This window comes from Sciurus carolinensis, chromosome X (assembly GCF_902686445.1).
Source record: "Sciurus carolinensis chromosome X, mSciCar1.2, whole genome shotgun sequence".
In the NCBI taxonomy this organism is placed as follows: Eukaryota; Metazoa; Chordata; class Mammalia; order Rodentia; family Sciuridae; genus Sciurus; species Sciurus carolinensis.
In genome coordinates this window covers 130046452-130061765 of record NC_062232.1, presented here as the reverse complement: position 1 = coordinate 130061765, position 15314 = coordinate 130046452, and the positions used below count along the sequence as shown (strand labels likewise).

The 15314-nt window shown below is 43.3% G+C and overlaps 1 non-coding gene across 1 annotated transcript; it reads right to left on the bottom strand.

Moving 5' to 3' along the window:
* Positions 1–4412: 4412 nt before the first annotated feature.
* Positions 4413–4481, bottom strand: Trnaa-agc (transfer RNA alanine (anticodon AGC)). Its single transcript has one exon. It is a non-coding gene; the product is annotated as a tRNA-Ala (tRNA).
* Between the last annotated feature and the right edge of the window lie 10833 nt (positions 4482–15314).

Genomic DNA, 15314 nt, shown 5'->3' with positions numbered 1-15314 from the left:
CTGAGGATTGAATTCAGGGCACTTTACCACAGAACTTCATGCCAAGACCATTTTATTTTATTTTGAGACAAGGTCTTGCTAAATCCCTGAGGCTGACCTTGAACTTCCATCCTCCTGCCTTCTTAGCCTCCTAGTAGCTGGAATTATAGGCCTGTACCACTGGGCCTGGCTGGGTATTCTGAATTTTGTCAAATGCTTTTTCCCTGAATCTTTTGAGATGATCATGTGGTTCTTCTTATTGTTGTTGTTCTGTTCATTTGATTAATTACATTCACTGGTTTTCAAAAGTCAAAGCCACTTTGCATTCCTGGGAGGCACCTACTTGATCTTTTTATATATTGCTAAATTTGGTTTGCTAAAATTTTGTCAGCAGTTTCACATGTAGACTCATGAGGGAAACTGGTCTGTAATTTTCTCTTTATGCAGTTAATGTCTTTGATGTTGGAGTGCGTGTGATGCTCCCCTTGTAACATGAGAAAGTTTTCCCTCCTTTTCTATTTTCTGGAAGAGTTTGTGTAGAATTGTTGTTATTCATCAGTAAAGCCACATGAGCCTGGAGTTTTCTTCATGAGAATGTTTAGTTACAAATTTAACTCTTTTCACAGATATAAGGCTGTTAAGGTTATCTATTTCTTCCAGAATGAACTTTGATAGTTTTTTTCTTCTTTTTCTTTTTGCTACCAAGGGTTGAACCCAGGGGCACTTAACCACCGAGCCACATCCCCAGCCCTTTTTACTTTTAATTTTGAGACAGGGTCTCGCTGAGTTGCTTAGGGCCTGTCTAGGTTGCTGAGGCTGGCCTCGAACTTGCAATCCTCCTACCTCAGCCTCCCGAGTCATTGGGATTACAGGGGTGCGCCACCACGCCCGTTAGCCTCCCCTGATCTTTCTGCTGTTTGTTGGCTCTGTAGTTACAGCCCCTCTTTCATTCTCATTATTGGTAATTCGTCTCTTCTATCCACTTCTTCTGATCAGTCTGCCTGGAGGTTTATCAATTTCATTGATCTTTCCAAAGAAGCAGCTTTTGTTTTCATATATTTACTCTGTGGTTTTGCTTTATATTTTATTGATTTCTGCTCTTTAACTTTATTGTTTTGTTTAGTTGAATTTCCAAAAGTTGATATTTTATGTTTTAGCTTCTATTCAGTTAAAGATATTTTCTAATTTCACTTGTTATTTCTTTTGGGGAAGAAATTATTTGGATTATTTTGAAGCATTTTTTTTCATTTCCAAATATTTGAAAATTTCCTGGATATCTTTTTATTGTTGATTTTTAATTCAGCATCATTATAATTTATTGAGGCTTGTTCAGTTGTCCAGAATGTTGTCTATGTTGGAGAATGTTTCATCTGTACTTGAGTAGAATATGTATTCTGCTGTTTTGGAGTGGAGTGTTCTATAAATATCCATTAGGTCAATTTGCTTGGTAGTGTTATTCAAATTTACATTCTGGTCGAGCTCAGTAGTGCATGCCTGTGATCCCAGTGACTTGGGAGGCTGAGGCAGGAGGATTTGAAATTCAAGGCCAGCCTGAGCAACCCAGTGAGACCCTGTTTCAAAAACAAAAAAAAAACATGGACTGGGGATGTGGTTCAGTGGGAGAGCATCCGTGGGTTCAATCCCCAGTGCTGAAAAAAAATCTATATTCTGAATGATTGTCTCTCTTTTTTTTTTTTCAGTGCTGGGAGCCTAGGGCCTCACATGATTGATTTTTTTTTCTATTTGTTTTATCAGTTACTGAGAAAAAGATGTATTTTTTCCTCATGCATTATAATCATGCTTAATAGTGGGATTGGAATAAATTTAACAAAATCATGTTATACGCACATATAAATATGCCAAAGGGAATTTCATCTTTATGTATATGTAGAAAGTACCAATCAAAAATAAACAAATAAAGGAGAGAAAGGAAGAGCAGGGGGAGGAGAAAAGGGGAGGAAGGAGAGGAGGGAAAAGGGGAAAAAGGGATTGAATTAAAATTCCAGGCATGTGGCCTGGGGTTGAAGCTCAGTGGTGGAGCACTTGCCAGCATGTGTGAGGCGCTGGGTTCCACCCCCAGCACCACAACAAAATTAAATAAAAAAATAAAGGTATTATGTCCATCTATAACTAAAAATATTTTTTAAATTCTAGGCATGTATGATTTTACCAAAATCTATCCAACTACTGTGAATAGCTATAATTTTATATATATATATGTGTATATATATATTTTATATATATACACATATATATAATATATATATATTCATTCTTGGAATGAACATTATGTATGTCATTATTTAAAATTCCATTAAGTGGGAAAAAAAGTTACATTGGTTGTTTTACATACGTGTGCATGAGAAAGTGATATTAAAATCTTCAAATCTATTTCTAGAACCCTTTAGTGATATCAATTTTTGTTCGATTAGGAGATTTGTTATGGGTGCTTATCTGCTTGAAATGATTGTTTTCTTGATTTTTTTGTCCTTTTCATTATGAAAAACTCATGTCTGGTAATACTGTGTCTTGAATTCTACTCAATCTTATGCTCAGTGTTTGCTTGGTATATCTTTTTCATACTTTTACTTTCAACATGTCTCTATCTTTATGCTCAAAATGTGCTTCTTGTAAATAACATATAGCTATTTTGTCTGGCCTGACAGTCTCTGCCTTGTAACTGGTGTGTGGCAGATTGTGTTTTTCAAAGGTAGCCCCAACACTATCTCCCATCCCACATGCTCTTCTGGAACCTTGCCACCTCCCCATCAAGAGGTGGAATTTAACCCTCTCCCCTATAATCTGGGCTGTCTTGTGACTTGCTGTAATTAAGATAATATGGTAAAAGTGCTGCTTGATTTCCGAGGCTGGGTCAGAAAAAGGAATGTAGCTTCTGTCTCAGAGATACTGACTTGTCAAGGTCACCGAGCAGTACAGTTTCCCCACCACCTATGAGAAAGCCCAAAGCAGCCACCATGGAGAGAAAACATAGAAGGGCTCAGAGGCAGCAAGGGCCCAGTTAGCAATAAGTTGCTCCAGAGCCACACTGTTCCAGCCTCAGCCCCTGTCTGACAGTGACCGTGTGAAGGACCTCGAACAAAGAACTGTACAAGTGAGCCCTTCCCCAATGTCTTCGAATAAATTGTGATCTATCAATCTATCAGTCACTCAATCTATCACTTTATCTATCTGATATAGATATAGGTAGAGAAATATATATACTTGGAAATTTTAACCATTTAAAATGTACAATTCAGTGGCATTCATTATATTCCCAATATACAACTATCACCACTATCTACTTCCAAAACATTTTTATGACCCAGACCCATTAAGCAGAAGCTCTATGTTCTCCCGTCCCTGGCACGGTAACCTCTAATCTTTCTGTCTCCATGAATTTGCCTGTTGTAGGTCTTTCATATAAGTGCGGTCATACAAGATCTGTCCTCAGTGTCTGCTTTCTTTTACTTGGCACAATGCTTTCACGGTTGGTCCTGTTAGCACACATATCCATTTTCCCTGCTTTTGAGGTGGGTAATATTCTACTGTATGGATAGACACATTTTGCTTAGCTACTCCTCTGCTGGTGGACATTCTGGCTGCTTCCACATTTTTTTATGGACACAATACCTTTCTTTTATTTCTTCCTTTCTATGTGGTGCTGAAGAGCGAACCCAGTGTGTGCTAGCCAAGCGCTCTGCGTCTGAGCCACAACGCTGGGCCCTGCTTCCAGGTTTTGACTATTGTGAATAATGCTGCGATAAACATGGGCAAAGCATCAGTTTGAGTTTCTGTTTTCAGGATATACCTAGAATTGGCACTGCTGGGTCATATTAAAATTCCATATTTAAGTTTTTGGGGAACTCCCTTCCTATACTCTTGACTCACAGAAACTATGAGTGATACAAAATGGTAGTTGCTATTTTCAAACGTTAAGTTTAGGGCAATTTGTTATACAATAATGTCTGGAACAGAATTTTACTCCATTTGGTTTCTTTATATTTCATATAGTCGTTGATCTCTTGTTTTGTGGTGCTGGGGATTGAACCCAGTGGGTCGTGCATACTAGGCAGGTGCTTTATCACCGAGCTACAATCCAGCCACATGTATCATCTTGATGTTGGATTTGTGTTCTCTTGTTTTTCTTTTTTATTGTTTTGGTTGGGGAAAAATTGAATTTTAAAGTATTTCCTCTTTTTTTTGACCTTTTTATTGGTACCATGGACTGAGCCCAGGGGTGCTCTACCTCTGAACCACATCCCTAGCTCTTTCTGTTTTTTTCTTTTGCTAAGTTTCTGAAGCTGACCTCAAACTTGAGATCTTCCAGCCTCAACTTCCTGAGTTGCTGGGATTACAAGCATGTGCTACCAATACCATGCCCAGCAACTTTTAACTTTTTTTTTTTTTTTTTTTTTTTTTTTTTTTTTTTTTTGCGGTACTGGGGATTGAACCCAGAGCCTTGTGCTTGCTAGGCAAACACTCTACCAGCTGAGCTATCTCCCCAGCCCAACTTTTAACTTTTTAATTTTCACTTATTGATTTTTGTTTTTGGCGGTGCTGGGACTTGAACTCAGGGCTTCACACTTTCCAGGCAACTGCTGTCTCACCGAGCTACATCCCCAGCCCAGTGTGGTGCTGGGGATTGAACCCAGGGCCTTGTGCATTGAGGCAAGCACTCTACCAACTGAGCTATATCCCCAGCCGCAGCCCCTATTGACCTTTTAGTTATCTTTTTGTGTTTTTAGCTGTTTCTCTAGAAATTATAATTTATTAATTTTAACATGATCTACCTTCCAAATAACATTCTAGTACTTCCTGAATAGAAGTACTTCTGCTACGGCAGTCCCACCCTTTTGTTTTTGTTGTTATTTGGCATAGTTTGAGCCTGCAAATATTGGTCCCCAATGCAGCAGTGGTCAGAGGTGTGGCTTTTGGGAAGTGACTGGGTCATGAGGGCTCTGACCGCTTCAGTGGATCAATCCACTGAGGGACTCAAGATTCGATGGCATTATTGGGAGGTAGTGGAAAGTGCAGGAGGTGGGGCCTGGTTGGAGGAAGTGGGTCCCTGGGGTGTGCTGTGGAAAGCTATATCATGTCCCTGGCCCCTTGCTCTCTTTCTACTCCCTGGACATCATGAGGTGAGCATTCTTGCTTTGCCACACCTTCCCTGTCATGATATTCTGCCTCGCCACAGCTGCATAGTGATGGGACCAAGCCACTGTGGACTGAAACCTCTAAGTCTGTGAGCCACAAGCAATCTTTCCTCTTCTAAGTTGTTTTTCTCAGGTACTTTGTCACAGTGACTTTCAAAAAGCTCAGTGACACATTACAAAAGGATAGTTTTTTTTTTTTTTTGGTACCAGGGATTGAACCCAGGGGCCCTTGGCCATTGAGCCACATCCCTACTGAGTTGCCTTGGTTCTCGCTCAGTTGTGAGACTGGCTTTGAACTCGCCATCTTCCTGCCTCTGCCTCCCAAGCCACTAAGCTACAGGTGTGCACCAGTACACAGGCCTCACAGGCATAATTCCAAATCACATTGTTATTATTTGAACTTTAAGCCATAAAGAATCAGAGTATTCTGGTGTTTTCCATTCCTGCCTTCAGCTGGGCATCATTTCTCTTCCCCTTGAAGAATTTAGTTTATTGCAGGTCTGTTGGAGAGTAATGTTTCCTTTATTCTCATATGGGGTTGGTTGAAACTATTTTGCCTTAATTTTTGTAAGAATTTTTTATCTGGTCTAGAAATTCAGGCTGACGATGTTTTCTACTTTTAGTATTTGAGAATGTTTTACTACCTCTGCCCCTGTTGTCTCAGGTGAGGGCTAGACTGTCATTCTTGCTGTTTTTTGTCAAGTAGCATGTTCTTTCTCTGACTGCTTTTAAGGTTTTTGTTTTTTAGCAGTTTGACTATAAAGTACTTACAAGAGGGTTTATTTATCTTCATCTGGCATAGCGTTCACTAAAACTTTTGGATCTGTGGATTGATGATGTTTTTCATGTATGTTGGAAAATTTGGGGTCACATCTCTTCAAATGTGTTTCCCTTGCCCTGTTCTCTGTCTGCAAATGTCAAATATTCTGAGTTTGTTCCACACATCTCAGATGCTCTGTTTTATTCTTTTTCCCACTATTTTTTTTCTTTGTGCTTTATCGGCCTGTCTTCAAGTCCACTGATTAATTCCTCATGTCTAGTCTTAAAAGTATTAAACATTTCATCTGTGATATAAAAATTTTCATTGCTAGCATTCCCACTTGGACTTTTTTAAAACTGGAGATTGAGTCCAGGGTGTACTATCACTGAGCTACACCCCTAGCCCTTTTTATTTTTTATTTTGAGACAGGGTCTCACTAAGTTGCCAAGGTTGGCTTTGAACTTGCAGTCCTCTTGCCTCAGCCTCTCAAGCCATTGGGGTTTCAGGTGTGCATCATCACACCCAGCTAAGAAGCCCTTTTAATTTTTTTGGGGGGTGGTGCTGGGGATCGAACCCAGGGCCTTGTGCTTGCAAAGCAAGCGCTCTACCTACTGAGCTATGCCCCCAGCTCCCCTTTTAATTTTTAAATGAATGTCAGATATCATATGTAATAGAACAGTAGGGAGAAAAATAAATAACATTTTTGTCCAAAGAAGGACATGACTTGGCCAGGCATGGTGGTACACACCTGTAATTCTAGCTACTCAAAAGGCTGAGGCAGAAGAAGGATGGTGAGTTTGAGGCCAGTCTCAGCGACGTAAAGTCCTGTCACAAGATCACATAAAACAGACTGCAAAAGTACTTGCCTAGTATGTGTGAGGCCCCTGGGTTTGATCTCAGCAGGGCCAAAAAGAAGAGGGGGGAATGGCTCTTGTCTCTCAGATGATTAGGGTGTGTGTGTGTGTGTGTGTGTGTGTGTGTGTGTGTGTGTGCGCGTGCGCGCACATGGGTGCATGTGTCTGTCTGTCTGTCTTTGTGTCTTATAGAATGGTACTGGGTCAGTCCTGTCCATCGTTAAGCTGTGCCTGGGTTTCTTGTTGCTGCAGGTGGATTCAGTTTCCTGTAGACGTCAAATTACTTCAGAGCAGGATCAGAGCCTATGTGTAGCAGAGTTTGTGATGAAAGTGCCTGGAGGGTTCGTGTCCCTTCCCCTGCCCCTCGTGCTCCAGGCATGTTTGGTCTCAATTCACTGGCTTCTGCTTCGTACTCAGAGCAAGACTTGGAGGGCGAAGATTTCTCTTGCTTCTGCACCTGCCGTAAGCCTGGGGCAGACCCTTCAGCCTGCGGTGGTCTTTCTCAGCTCTTCTGCCCTTCTGCAGCGCTCATTGTGGTTGCCTCATGCTAACTGCAAGGCCTGCAGTACCAGCGGGGCTTCTCTCTGTTCCCCTGACCTGCATTCACACTTTGGCAGTCTTGGCACAGAGATCTCTCTGCTCTCCTGCCTCCAGAATTTCTTGGTGAAGACCCATAGAAAGGAGTAAGTGGGAGAACAAAAACTGTTTGAGTCCTCAGTGCCTGGAGGTTAGTTACCCATCATGTCATCCCACACTCAACCTTTTAACATTTATTTGAAGATTCTTACAATTCTGTGGCATCCTTTTTCTGCTGCTGCCACCCCGCCAAGGACAAAAGCAGCCACCTTTTCTCCTACAAAGGGCTTTTTCTGATTTGTATTCTTTTTTCTTCCTAACTTCAGCTTCCTGATAGGCTTAAAATAAGATGTTTGCAGGCATGGATAGTTCCATCTAATTGGAAGGCTGAGGGAGGAGAATGGCTTTGGCCCAGAAATTCAAGGTCAGCCTGAGCCACACAGTAGATGGCTACCCTAGAGGCTTTTGTAGGTTATCCACCTCCTTCTTATAGCTATGGTGGGACTGATGTTGTCTTGCAACTTTCTAGTTCCTAGGTGGAAACAAAATATTCATCTACTCAAGTTTTGATTTGTGCTACCACAAAAACCACTTGTTTGTTCTCTGAATATTACTTTTCATGGCATCCTTTTCTTGTTTCACGGATGTATTTACATTCTATTATCTCCCTGAGGAAGTCAAGGGGTCTTTTACAAAAAATATTTCTCTGTACGTGTGCACGCATGTTTGTGATGCTGGGAATAGAACCCAGGGCCTTATGTGTGCTGAGCAAGTGTTCTACTTCTGAACCTGAAAATATATTCATTTTATTTCTTTGTTTATTATTATTTTTTGATATGAGTGAATTGAACCCAGAGCTGCTCTACTACTGAACTACATCCTCAGCCCTTTTTATTTTTATTTATTTATTATTTATTTTTTAAAATTTGGTTGGTACTTGAACTTGTGTGCTTTCCCACTCAGTCACATCCCCAGCCCTTTTTTCTATTTCATTTAGAGACAGGGTCTTGCTGAGTTGCTTTGGGCTTCGCTAAATTGCTGAGACTGGCTTTGAACTTGTGATCTTCCTGCCTCAGCCTCCTGAGCTGATGGGATTACAGGCATGTGGCACTGTGCCCATCTTTTATTTTAAGATAGGGTCTCCCTAAGTTGCTGAGTCTGGTCTCAAACTTGGGAACTTCCTGTCTTAGCCTCCCAAGTCACTGGGATTACAAGCGTGTGCCACTGTGCCCAATCAGAAAAAAATATTTCTTATCTCCTGTAGTTGTTTCTCATCAATTGCTTTCCTGTTTCTTACTGTGACACTAGAGGGTTTTCTCAGGTGTCTGTGATCCTTGGTTGTCTTCTCATATTACAAACAGGGCACTAAAGACCTCATTGGAAAGGATGAGCTTATTGATTATAGCTTTGGGGATCTAGCTGGGATGTTAGTCACCTTTCTGTCATTGTAACAAATACCTGAGATGAAAAATTTGCAAAGAGAAAAGGTTATTTTGGCTCACGGCTTCAGAAGTTTCAGCCCATGATCGGCTGGCCCATTGCTCACCTCAGAGCTGGGATGCAAAAAGGAGAAAGTCGAAGGGGCTGGGCCTCACTATCTCAATGACTGGAAGGCTTGCCACTAGACCCTTGCTTTAAAGGTTGCACCACTTCCCAAAGCCCCAGTCTTAGAACTAAGCCTTTAATGCGTGGGTCTTTGGGGAGATATTCCAGATCCAAACCACAGCAAACTCCAGAGAAAGATCTTCAGGCTGATACCTGGGGCTGGCTGCCAGCACTTGAGGACCAGAGTGGGCTAAAAAAACCAAGTGTCCTACATTTAGTAGATAAATCTCCATTTAAGCTCCCCATCTTCTGTACAGCACCTCAGCTGTCCATGGCATTCCCCAATCAAGACACCATTTGTTTCATCATCTTCCAAGAATAAACTTCCTGTGCTGCTGGGATGGGGAAAGGTGTGCGGAACTCTACCCTGTGTGGGGAGGGTACTGGGCAGTGAACCCAGGGCCTTGTGTGTGGTAGACAAGTGTTCTACCACTGAGATACATCCCCTTGGAAACAATTTTATTTTGAGACAGGGTTTTGGCAAGTTGCTGAGGCTGGCCCCCACCTTGTGGTCCTCTTGCTCAGCATCCTGGGTCGTTTGGAACGTGTTCCTAAGACTTTCAGCTGCACTTCCATGTACATCCCCACTTCCACCCATTCCCTGTTCAGCAGCCACAAGTTTGTTACTGTTATCTTGTCTTCCATTGTTTTGGTCCCTGCTTATTATCACTTTAGTGGGCTTTAAGGAGGAAGACGAAGACACTTGTGCTTAATCTATCACTTTTTCTTCCAAGTCCACAGCAGGTGAAGAAAGCCTGGAAGATGCACTAGTAGAAAGGGAGGGGCTCCTGGGGCATTCGGCAGTGTTGTGAATCCCAGGAGACAGCGTGTTTGGAGCCCATGACTCTCATGAGGCACAGTACACACAGTTGCATGGTTTTCTCCAGCCTGTGAGGGGAGCAGAGAAGTCAAATGGGCAATCATGTTCAAACTCTGGGGCTTTGTCAGCTGAGTATAAAGGAAAACCAAAGGAATAGATGACTTTGACATGCCTAGACAGGCTAGGCCAAGACAGAGATAGCTCCCTACAGTGAGAGCCAGTGACTTATATAGATTAGGTGGCTCAAACCACAGACATTTACTTTCTCATAGTTATGGAGGTCAGAAATCCCAGATCAAAGCCAAGCACAGTGGTACACACCTGTAATCCCAGGGATTCTTTTTTTTAACATACCTTTATTTTGTTTATTTTTTTAATGTACTAGGTAGGCACTCTACCACTGAGCCACACCCCAGCCCTAATCTCAGGGATTCTGAGGCAGGAAGATCACAGGTTCAAGGCCAACCTCAGCAATTTAGCGAGACCCTGTCTCAAGATTAAAATATAAACAGGGCTGGGGATGTGGCTCTGTGCTTAAGTACCTGAGTTCAATCCCCAGTACAAAAAGAAAAAATAAAAAAAAAAGAAAGCCCAGATCAAGGTGCAGCAGGGCAGCAGAGCCAGTTCTTGATGAGGGCTCTCGTCTCCGTTTGCAGATGGCCACCATTCACTTTGTCCTCCTATGGTGGGGTGAGGGGGATCGAGCACTCTGAACCCTATGGGAATCAGAGCCCTTCCTTATGGGCTCATTTAACCTTAGTTCTTTAGAAGCTCCATCCTCAAATACTGCCACACTGGGAGTTAGAGCCTCAAGATATGAAGTGGGTCGGGGCACAACGTTCAGTCCACGGCAGATGGCCCTAGTGTGTATCCCACTGGCCTGCACTAACCTTGGATTTAGCTGTTTGGACCAGGATCCAGTACCTGGCCAAGAACTGCCACCTCTATAGGCTGGCCAGTCGCCAATGAGGTTACCTGGCAAGAAGAGTTTGCTGAAACAAGGATGCTGAGTATTTGGGCCAAACAACTTTTTTCTCTTGGAACTTGAACTGCAGTGAGATTAAAAGCTGATGGGCACATGGACAAAAGCCATGTGTGCTGTCATAAAGCCAGGAGAAGCAAAAATAGGATTAAGCAGAAGCAAAGAGATGAGAAAAGGATGGCCACAGAAGAGACAGAAAAGGAATTATTTGGTGGTAACAGGAGTCTCCATAGCAGCAGTGCAGAGGCAGGGTTGTGTTGTGCCTTAGGCAACTCAGGCCCCTGAGCTGCTTAAAACCCTCTGGTTCTAGGTGCCCTGGAGCTCAGGCAGATGGGCTGAGATTACTGCCTTCCTCTTTCCTACCAGAACTCTCCCTTAAATGAATAAACTGGAGCACATTGAAAAGATACATGGTGGAACCAAGAGAGAAAAACCAAGTGGGAACTGATACATTGGGTGCCTGGTCCAAACACAAGGGTGACAACAGGGAGAAAATTAGAGAACTGGAAGGAACAGAGTAGAGGCTAGGCCCAGAGAATTAGCATTTGGGATTTAACATGGAGGAGAATGTTGAGGTGAGGTCGACAAGGTCTTGAGAGATAAAAAGGTCAAGAAATTGAAAGGTTGCGATGCTGTTTAGGAAGAGAAGACAGTGAGCCATTGGCCATTGGCAAATGAGTTAGTGATGAACACAAAATGGCTGAGTGACACACAGGAAGATGCCAATTCCACCTCCTGACGCAGAGAGTGGGAGCCCTGGTCCTGGAGAGTCTGTGAAGAAAGTGACTACGAACTTCACTACTCAGAGACGAGGTTGAATCTGTTAGCTGTGGAACGACTGCACAGAGAACTTTATGGAGAGGTTTCCAGTGGAAGGCAGCAGCAGGAAGACAGGCCTAAAAAAGAGCACAAGGATGACTCTGAAGAGAGATTGGTCAGGAGTCTGTCACCTCTGAGGTGCAAATGGGAATTCTAGGGTGCATGAGTGGTAACCAGGGCTTCGTGATCTCCTAGTTGTCTAACCAGATAACAAATTAGAAACTTGGACTTCCTTATTAGTTGGGCATGGTGGTGCACATCTGTGATCCTAGTGACTGGGGATGCTGAGGCAGAAGGATGGCAAGTTCAAGGCCAACCTAGGCAACTTAGAAAGACCCCATCTCAAAATAAAAACTGAAAAGGGCTGGGGATGTGGCTCAGTAGTAGAGGCCCCTGGGTTCAATCCCTAGTACCAAAAAAAAAAAAATAAGAAATAGAACAAAAAAAAAAAGAAAGAAAGAAAAGAAAAAAGAAACTTGTACTGCCTTCCTTATACACACGAACAAAACAAATCCCTTTAAGGTTGGGGGAAAAGCCATATATATATATATTTTTCGAGAGTCTCACCATGTTGCCCAGGCTGGCTTTGAGCTCCTGGGCTCCAGTGTGCAGTGGTTTAAAAGAAAAGTATTTATCATCACACAATTTCTGTGCATCAGGATTCAGGAGTGGCTTAGCTGGATTGTTCCAACTCAAAGTGTCTCATGTGGTTGCACTCAGAATGTTGGTCAGGACTGAAGTCACATAAAGGTTTGGCTGTTTTGTTTTTGTTTTTGGTGCTGGGGATGGAACCCAGGGCCTCACATGCTAAGCACACATTCTTTCACTGAGCCACATCCCAGCCCCAGAGGAACCATTTTCAAAATGGTATCATGGTTATAGGTGGGACACCTTCATTCCACTCCACTTGAACCTCTCTGTGGGGCTGGTGAGTGTCCTTGCAATATGGTAGCTGGCTTCTTCCAGATAACAATCCAAGAGAGGAAATGAAGCAGTGATGCCTTTTATGACCTGCTCCCCAAAGTTGTCACTTTTGCTGGTTTCATTAGAAACCAGGCACCAAGTGCAGCCAGTACTCCTAGGGAGGAGCATTGGGCACTACCTCCTGAAGGAAGGGATATCAAAGAATTTGTAGACCTACATTATAACCACTGGAGTGGAGATATTGATTAACTTTAGACTTTGTTAAGAATGCATGTTAAAATAGCTAAAGTAACTACTAAAAAATTCATACAGTGCTTCTAAATAAACAGAGGGGAAATGAAATGAGAAAGCAAACTCAACCCATCTGAGAGATGACCAAGAACAGAGGGTGTGCCTGGGCCTGGCACCTGCTCTCCGTCTTCATTCTCACCTCCTGGATGCTTCCTAGATGTCCACACTGCTGGGCTTTGGGGGACAAATTTGGTGCACTCAGGGAGATTTGGGGTGCTGTAGGAAGGCAGCTGTGTTCCTGCTGGGCATCAAGGAGGCTCCTGTATCCAGCCTCCACAGCTTGGGTGTTAGGAGGTACTTGTGGCAGCATTGGCTTCTGGGTGTCAGCGTGATGACCCCTGAATCATGGTGGTGTCCTCCTGAACTCAAAGCTTACACTGGTGGCCTCCCAATCGCACACTTTGTTAATGGCAGCTCCATTGGTGAGCTGGTTCTGTGGTAGTGTTCTAGAGACCCAGTCCAGACCCCACTGTGCTGGCCCACCTAATGGCTGTGTGAACACCCAATTCCCTGTACAAAATCTCTTTCTGTGTGTAATCTCTTTCTGACATAAAGTGGGGGCAGGGAGAGGAACTGGGAAAGCAGGGCAAATAGAAAGCACATAATAAGCACCACTAAATCCAAATAGAACAGCAAGCATCACAAATGTAATCAAATTCTACCGCTAAAAAGGCCAAGATGGGGCTGGGCATTGTGGTGCACACCTGTAATCCCAGCTACTCAGGAGGCTGAGGCAGGAGGATTCCAAGTTGAAGGACAGCATCAACAACTTAGAGAGATCCTGTCTCAAAACAAAATAAAAAGAACTGGGGATGTAGGTCGGCAGTATACTTGCCTAGCATGTACTAGGCCCTGGGTTTAATCCCCAGTGCTGGAAAAAGAAAAAGACAAACATGAATAAACATAAATTTGCCATATGACCCAGAAGCTCAGTTCTAGGTTACTATCCTAGGTAACCTTAGACAAGTGAAAAAGCATGTTCACACAAAAGCCTGCATATGAATATTTAGAACAGCTCTATTCATAAACTCCAAAACTGGAAGCCATCCAGATGGTCCTTCAATGAATAAATGCCTAACCACTATCTGATACATCCAAAGAGTGGAATACTACTTGTCAATGAAAACTAACAGACTACTGGGACACACATGCACAGAACAGGGTGGATCTCAAAATTTACACTGCCTAAATGAAGCTACACAAAAGAATATTTACTGTACAATTCCATTTGTAATCAATTCTGAAAAGACAGAAAGCAGATCAGTGGGGGACAGAGGCCAGGGCATGGAGAGAGTAGATGACTGCAAAGTAGTAGGAGAGAATTTGGGGAAGTGATGGAAATGTTCTACAGCTTGATTTTGGTGGTGCCTACATGACATTTATCAAAAATCACCAAACTGTGTATCTCAAAAGGGTGCGTTTTACTGTGTGTAAATTATCCTTTAATGCAGCTGATTTTTAAAAGACAAGAATTATTAGACTGAATCAAACCAAAACCAACTATAATGATGTTTCCAGGAAAGCAAGGAAAGCTCTGGCAGGCCCACAAGCCCACTCTGCCTGCCTGCTGCCACTCTTCCTGCCCCACTGTTGGCCGCTGTGCACAATGTCCATCCCCTTATTACATGGCCCATCATCTGGGGGATCTGGTCAGACTCTGGGGGGCTGCCTATGTCCAGTCCACTGTGCCTAACAGGAGTGGGTCATGGAGCATGACCTCTAAACAGCAGAGGCCATGAAGTGCACTTGACTGTGCATGGGTGGACAAGACACAGTCATCTGCCCAGTGACTCCCCAATCCTCCAGCATGAGTACGAGGCAGTGGAGGGAATGCTCGCCTTATATTCAAGGCCAATCCCTCTGGCTGCTTCTGGGACTTGCTCTGCCTGTGATCTCTCTCCTGCTCTCACTCCCATTGACCCCTCCACCTTGGCACAGGAAGTGAGAAAATGGACCTTACAGTCAAACAGACATGAGTTCAAATCCCAGTTCTGCCATTTATGTTCTGGATGATCTTGGTTAAGTCACTTGAGCCATCTGACCTGGCTGCACAGCTGCTTCTCTCTGGACGTGGGTTCCTTACTTGGAGAGTGAGGATAACAGGACCTTCATCACCAGGCTGTGTGTGGATGCAATGAACTAAGGGAGAGAAAGAGTCTCTTCTAAGCAGCATCCCTGGGTGCATCCCCTGAGTTCTTTGGGTTCCAGTCTCCTCCCCCATGATATGGGACTCATGCTTGGACAGACCTCACCAGGTTAGTGTGCAAAATAAATGTGCTAATACATGGAATGTGCTTAGGCCAAGGCAGGTCCGTGGTAGTGCTTACCAAATGCAATACAGTGTAATAAGAATAATTCATAGTTTTAAAAGAAATGGATGCTGCACCCATCATTGTGCATTAGCACATACATGCTACATGGGTCCTATTCCCTCCTTACTTTACCCTTGTCAACCTCATTAGAGTGATCATCATAAAACCCCAGATTAGGTCAAGGATTTGCAGAAGTTGGGGCTTGGGGGAAGGCTGGTGATGCTGGGATGAGTGGAGTC